The following is a 9448-nucleotide window of genomic DNA, read 5'->3' as shown; positions in this document are numbered from 1 at the left end:
CCGCCGCTGCCGCTGCCCGCTGGAGGTGCTCCGACCCCCGGCACCGCCGCCGCCCCGCAGCCGCTCGGCTCCGCCGGGAGTCCCGGCAGCGCTGCCGGAGCCGCGGGGCCGCGGGGCGGCGAGGGGCAGAGGCGGGACCCTTCTCAACTCCGGCTTCACCGAGAGGCTGCCGAGCTCTCCCACTCCTGATGGGAACTGAGAGGTGAGAGCTGCTAGAGCAGCCGAAGGATGGGGAGAGATGCGCATCTGAGGAGGAGAAAAAATTATCTCAAGCAGGGGCGGGCAACGGCACCAGAGGGCAGGGGCGGCAGGTGCTGTCCCTTGGTCTCTTCCTTTTCATCCCTGTCACTCGTGTGAGGTGTTGATGCATCACAGCTGACTTCCCCCCTGTTGGTTGTGATCCTGTGGGGTTCAGCCCAGTCCCAAACACATTGTCTCTGTCCTCCCACGCTTCGTATTTTGCCCTTGCATCTTTCTGCCTCAGGTTGTGAGTGATTCCTGTTGTGATGATATCATAACTGTGTCGCTGCACTGCATGACTTTGGGCTGAGCTGGAATCCCAGCGACTTTCTGCTCTTTGCTCCCCACGAGACCAGGGCATCCACGACACAGAGGGAAGCCTTGAACCAGGACAAGCCTGGTCCTGCCTGACGCTGAGGGACACTGTCCAGGGGACTGGGAAGTTGCTCAGGGAGATCTCAGAAAGCAAAGAAACTGGTGGATAGGGGAATTCAGACAAATTTACTTCAAGTCTTCTTCCAGGGAGGCAGGGAAAAGTTCACCTCCTTGAGCAATGTGGAAAGCAACAGGGAAGGAGATGCTACATTAGCAGGGTCTGAAGGCCAAAAGAAAGAGGATTAAATGGCAGCAGGGCCTAAATCTGGCCCTGGGCATCCCCTGCTCTAGAGAGGCAGATCTCTGGCCTTATAGCAGCCACGGTTGTTTGTGTTGTAAACTCAAAGCCAGCTCCAAAACACTGTGAAGGCTGATCAGACCATGTCCACAGGTTTCAGATGCACCTGAGAGAGGCTGCTCTGTTTGCAGGCAGGGCTTTGCCTCCCAGTACAGCATCAGGCTCTGCCAAGAGAAAAAAAAAGAAGAGCTCAAACATTCCACCTCTCCACCAAAACTCACTAGCATAGCCCAGACACCCAAAGCTGGCTCCACATGTGGGCTGGGCCTGCAGTTGCTGTGGAGGGAGCAAACCATCAGCTCTTCCCTGTTCCCTGGGCTGTGCCTGGCATTGCTTTGTAAACCTGTACTGGTGGAGGTTTGTTCTTTGTCTCCTGTGGTTTCTGTGATGGGCAGAGATAACCCTGAAAGTGAAGGCAGGATGCATCTTCCAAGAGTACAGGGAAGAACTCTCTCTTGCCTCCAGCTTTTCACTGCAGGTTCTATCAAAGCTGTTTCCAGGGCCATTTGGTGAAGTATTTCATCTTCCAAAATGCGAGAAATTATAGTTAGCATTTAGTATTTATGATTACCATTGATTATGATTGCCATTATTGCCATTTAACATTTACCATTATTGTCCTGGTTTCTGAGGGAGTAGTAGCTAATTTTCTTCATAGTAGCTGGCAGAGTGCTGTGTTTGGGATTTAGAGTGAGAATAATGTTGATAACACACTGATGTTTTAATTGTTGCTGAGCAGTGCTTATACAAAGTCAAGGATTTTTCAGCTTCTCATACCACCCTGCCAGAGAGTAGGCTGGGGGTGTGCAAGAAGATGGGAGGGGATGCTGGGACAACTGACCCAAACAGGCCATAGGTACATCCCATTTCATACAACATCACACTGAACAAAAAATCTGGTGGGAGATGGCAAGAAAACTGTCTGAGCAGCAGTTAGCTGGTGGTGAGCAATTGTCCACCACTTTCACTGTATATATTTTTATCATTATATAATTTTCCCTTCCTTTTCTGCTTCTTTAGGCTGCTTTTATCTCAGCACACAAGTTTTACCTTTTATTTTGATTCTCTCCCTCACCCCACAGCGTTGGCAGTGAACAAATGGCTGTGTGGTGTTTAGCTGTCTGTTGGGTTAAACAGACTTTGTTTATTAAGCAGGCCTGCATATACAGAAGATACATCAGTGAAGTTCACTGTTTCTTTATACTTCCTTAGAAGTACAAATAGTTGTCAATCCTGTGACAGGAAATAGCATGTGCCCCCTTCCAAATGTATCTCCTTCAGGACTGATCACTGTTACATGGTGACATTTCTCAGCATTGTGGTCCCATGGTCCCTTGCCAGGTACTTTTTATTTTCTTATTTTTTTTTAAAAATCCAATGTGTGACCTATCTTCAAGTACAGATCTCCTTCTGCCTTTATCTTACTTTTCTCCACTGGTCTTTGGATGGGGAGCCAAAAGGTCTTCAATGAATAAAAGGAAAAAAAGAAAAATGTGAAGAAGGTCAGGTGAGGAAAAAATTTAGGATTTTGAATAAATGGAAGTGCAGTTTTTGTCTGTTTCTCCCAAAAGGAAGCAGGTGGGTAAGATCAGGCAAACCTAACATACCTGTTTTCTTGGAAAGGTGATAAGGAGGGAAAGGATAGAGCAATTTTCTCCTGTGAGGAGGACCTGCTCTTGCTTTGGCATACTTGAGAAGCTGTGTCCACTCCCCTCCTTTGGTGCATGTGCCAGGTGATATGCAGAGATGTCCCTTGGTGCCCTGGGAGCCCTGTGTAGGGAGCTGAGTAGAGCAGCACCCTTGCAGCATAAATACCTTCAGGGTTTTGTTCCTTCAAATCACCCCAGAAATTTAAGGTACCTCCCCTTCTTTGCAGGTCACAGTCAGTGTTTTTGTGACACCACCACAAACCCCTTTTCTGCATCCCCTGAAGGCAGGTGGATGGGCAGCATCCCTGTGAAGGCTGCTCCTTGGCTGTCCCACCACACCCCTGGTCTGTGACCTGGCTGTGCTTGGTGCCCAACTCAGGCTGCTCCCTGTGAAGAAATGCACTTAACAAGCTCTTTTGTGGGACTCAATTTTCCTTTCAAAGGCCCTGCCCCATGGATGGGCTCCTGGGAGGGCTCTGCACTATATAACCAGCAGTGGTGGCATTGGCCTTCCTCTTGTCCTTCCTGGGCCATCTCACTGTGCTGGTTTTGGTCAAGGTAGGTAATTCTCTTCATGGGAGCTGGCACAGACCTGTGTTTTGGATTTGTGCTGGAAACAGTGCTGATAACACAGGGATGTTTTCATTACTGCTGAGCAGCGTTTACACCAAGTCAAGGCCTTTTCAGCCTCTCACCCCATCCCACCAGAGAACGGGTGGGAACGTGCGAGGAGCTGGGAGGGGACGCAGCTGGGACAGCTGACCCCAACAGACTAAAGGGATATTCCAGACCATATGGCATCATAGAAAGCTGGGGAGGAAGGACAAAGGGGAGGATGTTTGGAGTGATGGCATTTGCCTTCCCAAGTCACTGTTAAGTGTGATGCAGCCCTGCTTTCCTGGGGATGGCTGAACACCTGCCTGTCCATGGGAAGCAGTGAATTAATCCCTTGTTTTGCTTTGCTCACATGCATGGCTTTTGCTTCACCTATTAAACTGTCTTTATTTCAGCCCTTCAATTTTTTCAATTTTACTTTTACCATCCCCTCCTGTGTTCTACTGTGTGGGAGTGAGCAAATGTGTGTGGGGCTGACACGCTGGCTGGGGCTAAACCTCACCAGACACCCAACATAGCTGCTCTTGGTGGCTGAGGATGCTATGTGGCAGCTGCTCTGGCAGCCACCATGGGTGCCTGGGGACCAGGTGCCTTCCAGGGCTGCAGGATCATGCTGAGAGCCCCAGATAACTAACAAAATCCACAGCAAAACAAAAATGCATCACAGTGTGGTGCTGTGAATTTTCTCCAGGTGAATCAAAAAAGGCTTTTTTCCCAGCATGTGAAAATCCAAGGCACAGAAAGAGGACCTGGGGATGCTTGTCCTGTGAGCATTTCCTCTCTCCTGGTGCAAGAGGGATTTCCTTGTGCTCATGTACCCTCTGTAAAGCAAAACCACCTTCTGGCTGCAGCTGGGGATGACTTTCCCTGAGCTGGTGGCATCATATGTTCCATGTCTGCAGGCTGAGGTGTCCCACAGTGAATGTACCAGTTACCTCTGGCGGGCTTGGGCTTGAACAGAACCCAGCCCATCCTCCATGGGGGGTAATTTATCCAGCAAAGCTTTGGGGAAAACCCATGTTCCCTGCAGATGCCAGTGAAAAAGTGGCAAGTTTCTTCCTGGTGCGTGTGCATACTTGGTTAAGTAAGATAATGGCTGCAAGCAACAGCAACCATACAGCTCAATTTCCACACATGCCTCACATAAGTGCACACCAGGATTGTGCAGGATAGTGGGGGAAATCATACCTAAGAAAGATAACTGGGGCAAGAGTATCGCTGTAAGTCATGGGACTTCTCCTCAATACTTTTATTCAGGGGTGGAACAAGCCTGAGTTCACTGGCAGCAATGAAATGCCCCATTAATCACGTATGCCTTTGAAAGGGATATGTCAGGCTTGGCTTATACGCCTACATTGGTACCTGATCCCATCTAGACAATGCCAGACAAGCTCTTAACAAAGCGGCTCTAGTTAGCAACTTGACTTATTTGTTAGTTTGCTAGTTAGATATAAATCAAAGTGTCGTAATAAGCCAATGATGTAGCAACAGCTGCAATCTAATTTAGAGAGAAACAGCCTCATTTTAGTTCTCCTGACACGAACACAAAAGACAGTATCAATACTGAAGCTGGCAGAGGCGCAGCTGTATAAAACAAGTGAAAGGTCCAAATAAGAGGGCAAATAAATATATTATAAACCAAATAAAAGGAAGATTGGTCTACACTTTAACAGTTTTAATTTGTCAGCTAAAGAATTCTGACTGCAAGGAATAAATATATCTTGTAGCTCTGCTGTAACATTTTAAAGTAATTTTATCAGTATACGGAACAAATAGCTCTGGCTGCATCCTAAGTACTTGTCAGTGCATAAGAAAGAGTTGCCTCAGCTATGACCCTGATTGATTGTCCTTTGAATGTAGTAATTTCTGTGGTGGACTGGCCTCCCAAATTTTGCTGTAGAAGCCTATTAACAAGCTGACCTTTGAGGCAATTGCAAAAAATACTGTTAGTGGCAGCAAAGAATGCTCTTAGGAAGGGCTGTGTTTCTGGGTGGCAATTGTAATGGCTCAGCTTCATTGATTTCAATTTATCTACATCTCTTCATTTTGGCTGGAGACCAGATCTGTGGTATCTATTTTGGGAAATGAGTTTAAAAACAACAAAAATAAATACTTCCAGATGCAGCATTGAATCAGCATATCATATGCAGTGCTGCTTGAAACTATTGAGTCAGTTGGTGCAGAGAGATTTTTAAGAAGACGTGTACAGTTTAATGACTGACTAAGAAATTTATAGACAGGCTTGCCTTATCACTTGCTTCACAAGATATAGGTCACAGAAGTATCCTTGCAGATAGAGCAATTAGTGGCAAGCCCAAGCAGAGGATAGCACAATATGCATCACTCTGCAATTAGCTAAATTTATGATGAGGTTGGCTGGGGTTTTCTGCCTTTTGAGATTGCAGACATTGATGAAAGTGAGATGGTGAGCTTGCAAAACCAGTGGCTTGAGCCTGTGTGACAAAATCTAGTACTCTTGCCTCTAAGAAAAGTGGAAAGCAGAGGTCTGCCATGTTCCTCTGTGAAGTGAATGAATCCTGCAGCTGTTTACACTTGTCCTGCCCCAACAGAAAATTTAGTCCACTGAAAACATATCCCTGAGGCAGATTCTGATCCTGCAGTCTTCCTTTGAAAATATGAAATAAGTAGTATTTTAACTAACTTTGGCAGGATTGCCAGGGTGCACAAGAGCTGAAAATGTGACATGAACAGTCAAAGTTTTAGGCAGCCTCTCTGAGTGGAAGAGTCCTGTCAGTCCTCAACTAAGACTTCACCACTGAAATTCAATGCATATCCTTGAAGTTGCAATGCATGTTGATGGTTTACAAACCCTGGTGCATTGAGTGCCTTCTGCAGTGGGGGCACTCAGATGTTACCAGCCAGGGATTCTGAGCTCTGAGTGCTCTTAAAAGAGACTTCAGGTATTTTCACTCATGCCCTCACATTATTTGCCAGATAGAGTTTTGTTGCAATTGTCACAAAAACATTTTATCACTACAAATACCAGGGAGTTACAGGTGAGTGTATATAGAAGATGATACCTCTCTGGTGAGGTGTGATCCACTATCTCTATGTCCCTCTTTTTCATGAAGCATGGGTCTTTTAAAGAAATATAAAACAGGGGAATGTGTTATGAGAATCCCAGAACAGGGTTTTACCTTGGGACTTCGCTCTTCATTCTGCAATACAGAGCACAAAGTATTGAAGGGCTGAATTATAAATTCAGAGTTTTTGGAATGATGCTTGTGGATTAATAACAACTAGTAATGCTTATCTTGACTGGTGTTCATGATTATTCTGTTCTATGACAGTACTGACACTGGTAAGCAAAGCTATGTGGCAGATCACTTAGCAAAATCAGTAGAAATCCAATGTACAGATTATTGCTCAACAATGGCTTTTTTCCAACTACAGGTGCAAAGATTATACTCCATTGTAAATCATGATGGTTAGGAAACCCCAAGAATGATCCAAATACTGTAATTTGGCTGCAAATGCACATAGGAAGTTGTTTCAAATCTACTGTGTGTTTGATAAATCAGTTTTGTACTGTCAGGAGCATTTGTTTGATTCTTATTTAAATTTTCTAGATATTGTCATTGCAGTCAGTGTTGGCTGATATTCTCAAATCCAGAGAGCCCATTTGCTGGCATGAGGTTGCTGTGACTTAGAACCTGACAGACAGAGGAGGTGTGATCTTCTTCTGCTCTTTTTACTATGCACATGGTGAGCACACTGCAGCTGGTAGAATATTTTCTGTCATATCCAGTAGTCCTTTTTTTAATTGAAAATCACAAGTAAAATTACTACTAAAGGAAGAAGAGTTTTGGTCTTGGGAATCTCATCAATTTGATTGATAACCAATCATGCTAAGGGAATAAAGGGTGGGACAGCTAAGCTTCCTCAGGAATACAATTGTCCCTGGTATTCTAGGTATTGGTGTTCCTCCCATGCCAGGAAAGAACAAACGTGCATTTCCACAAGAGTGGAAGGAGTGAGGCCTCAGCTGGAGAGATGCTACTGGAGAAAGCTGTGTTTGCATGTATTTGCCTTTGTACTGCTTGACTTTCAGCTCATCTCAGTGCATTGTGCCATTGCAAGGTGTGTCCATCCTTACTCGCCTGACCTTATGATCTCCTAAAATTCCTGTGCAAATAAGGAAAGTTTTAGGTCCTACATCTGCCTTCTGGGACCAAGAATGCTGCTGTTCTGCAACTCTTTGTCCCCTGTGGTGAGAACCTAGAACATGACACCCACTGGTGTGGATGTACCTTGCAGTGTGGAGCCCAACATTTCAGTTTTAACTCAAGGTTTTAACTCAGTTTCAGTTTTAACTCAAAGGGTTCTAGTTCTCTTGGAAACCAAATCACTTGGAACAGACCTAACCTAACAGGGAACAAACCCTGCTTCAGGCTGATTTGTAATTAGGTTGGAGTCACTTGTGCTCTTCTCCCTTTCAAAGAGCAGGTGTAAGAAGGCTTAGGGGAACTTGGTGGGGAAAAAGCAGGCTGGTGACATTTTTAAAGTCAGTTTAAACTTGGTCTTCATACCACTGTCTTTCAGGAAATGCCTTGGGAAGGCCATTAAATAAACAACAGTGAGCTGGGCTATACTCAAACTATGAGGTTCTTTGAGCAACATAGATAAACCCCATTTTAGATACAGTGAGACAAAACAGTCCAACAGAAGTGCTGAACCTCCTTTCACCCAGCAATGGAGTTTCCAGAGTTTGTTTCAAAGTTTTAAGGCTACATAGCTGCCTTTCATTAATTTCTCATGCCTTCCTTTTGGTTAGATGGTTGCAACAGATCTAGATGAGGGAAATGGATTTCTTCAGCTTAGTTTGGGCAGCCAAACTGTCTGGGAGGCAGCAGATAAGCACTAAGACTGCAGCAGAACCACTTGCTCTCCCATGAATTTGGCTCTTTTGCCATGCAGAGGCCTCTGGGGAGCAGCAGGCTGCACTTTCTGTGTAGATGACCAGATGATGGTTTCCCATATGCAAAGTGCAATTCATGTCAGGCTGAACAACCTCTCCCAGCTGTTCCTCAAGAAAAACAGGGCTCTAGATCTCAGCACCATGGCACTCACAGGAATGTGCTAGCCACTCACCTCCCCACCTGCCCAGCAGGTGTAACAGAAAGTGGAGTAGGTATATTTTTCCATTTCTTTCCAAAATTTGTGATATTAGGAGAGATCTGTCTGTTAGGCTTGGGAACCTCCCAGTTGCTTCTCTCCAGTGTGAGAGCAAGACTGGAAGAATCTGTCTGTATATGGATGTGGATCTGCTGGAATCCATGCTGTGGAGAGAATTTCCTGCACATTTTCTTGTTTGGTTTTGGAATACAGAAGGAAGTTTTGTGGGGAAGAGCAGATTCCATGTGTAAGCCAGGGATATTGGGCAGTGCTGTGCTCTGAGAGTGGGAGCAAGAGCAGTGTCTATGAATAGATGCAGTTTGCAACAGAGCAGGTTTGACTCTCTGTCCATGCAAACAGACCTTCAAGTACCGAGGGTGTACCCATAAAGGAGCACAGCAGCAGTAGTGTGGGAAACACACGTGTTTGTTTCCCCTTTTCCTGCCTGGAATAGGAGCCCCACTGCACTGTGCATGGAAAAATGTATATAGGCCTGTTTGCAAAAAGATTCTTGCATTGGCTTAAATGCAGTTTTTGGTGGCAAGACCATAGAGAACGAGGCCTGGTGCTCCCAGGGTTGAGCTGCTGTTGAGGATTTGAGGCTGAGAAACCCTGGCCAGCCTACCACATTGCTGTGTAGCAGGCATGACAATGCCATGTAAAATAAGCTCCCTGAAAGGCTTTCAGAAGTCAGAGCTGCCATACAGCAGCATGGGAGCTTGTTAGCTCCCTTGCTACATCTGCCTTGAGATGAACAAGAGCTCCCATCAAAGCCATTTCGCCCTTCTGTACCTCAGGGCTGGCACCCACCCCACCTGCTCAGGACAGGCTTCCAGACAGACAGACAGACAGATGGACAAGGATGCACTTGCTCTTCCTCCCACGCTTCTTTTTCTCCCCTTTTCCCTCCATGGCTTTTTGCTTTTAAAGGTTGCTGCTGACAAATCTATCTATTTGGGGCAAATTGTCAGTGAGAAACTTCCGCTCGAACTCTTTGGGACAAAACTGCCTCTTTGAAAGGGTAAATCCCGTTGCATGAAGGTCTGAACAATGGCCAAATGTGTTGCTGCTACTGCTGCCGCTGCTGCTGGGGCCGGGGCTGTGACAAAGAGCGGATTAATTGGTGCCGCGGCTG

The sequence above is a fragment of the Oenanthe melanoleuca genome, chromosome 3, assembly GCF_029582105.1.
Source record: "Oenanthe melanoleuca isolate GR-GAL-2019-014 chromosome 3, OMel1.0, whole genome shotgun sequence".
In the NCBI taxonomy this organism is placed as follows: domain Eukaryota; kingdom Metazoa; phylum Chordata; class Aves; order Passeriformes; family Muscicapidae; genus Oenanthe; species Oenanthe melanoleuca.
The sequence above is the reverse complement of the archived record's forward strand: the minus strand, read 5'-3'. Positions refer to the sequence as shown.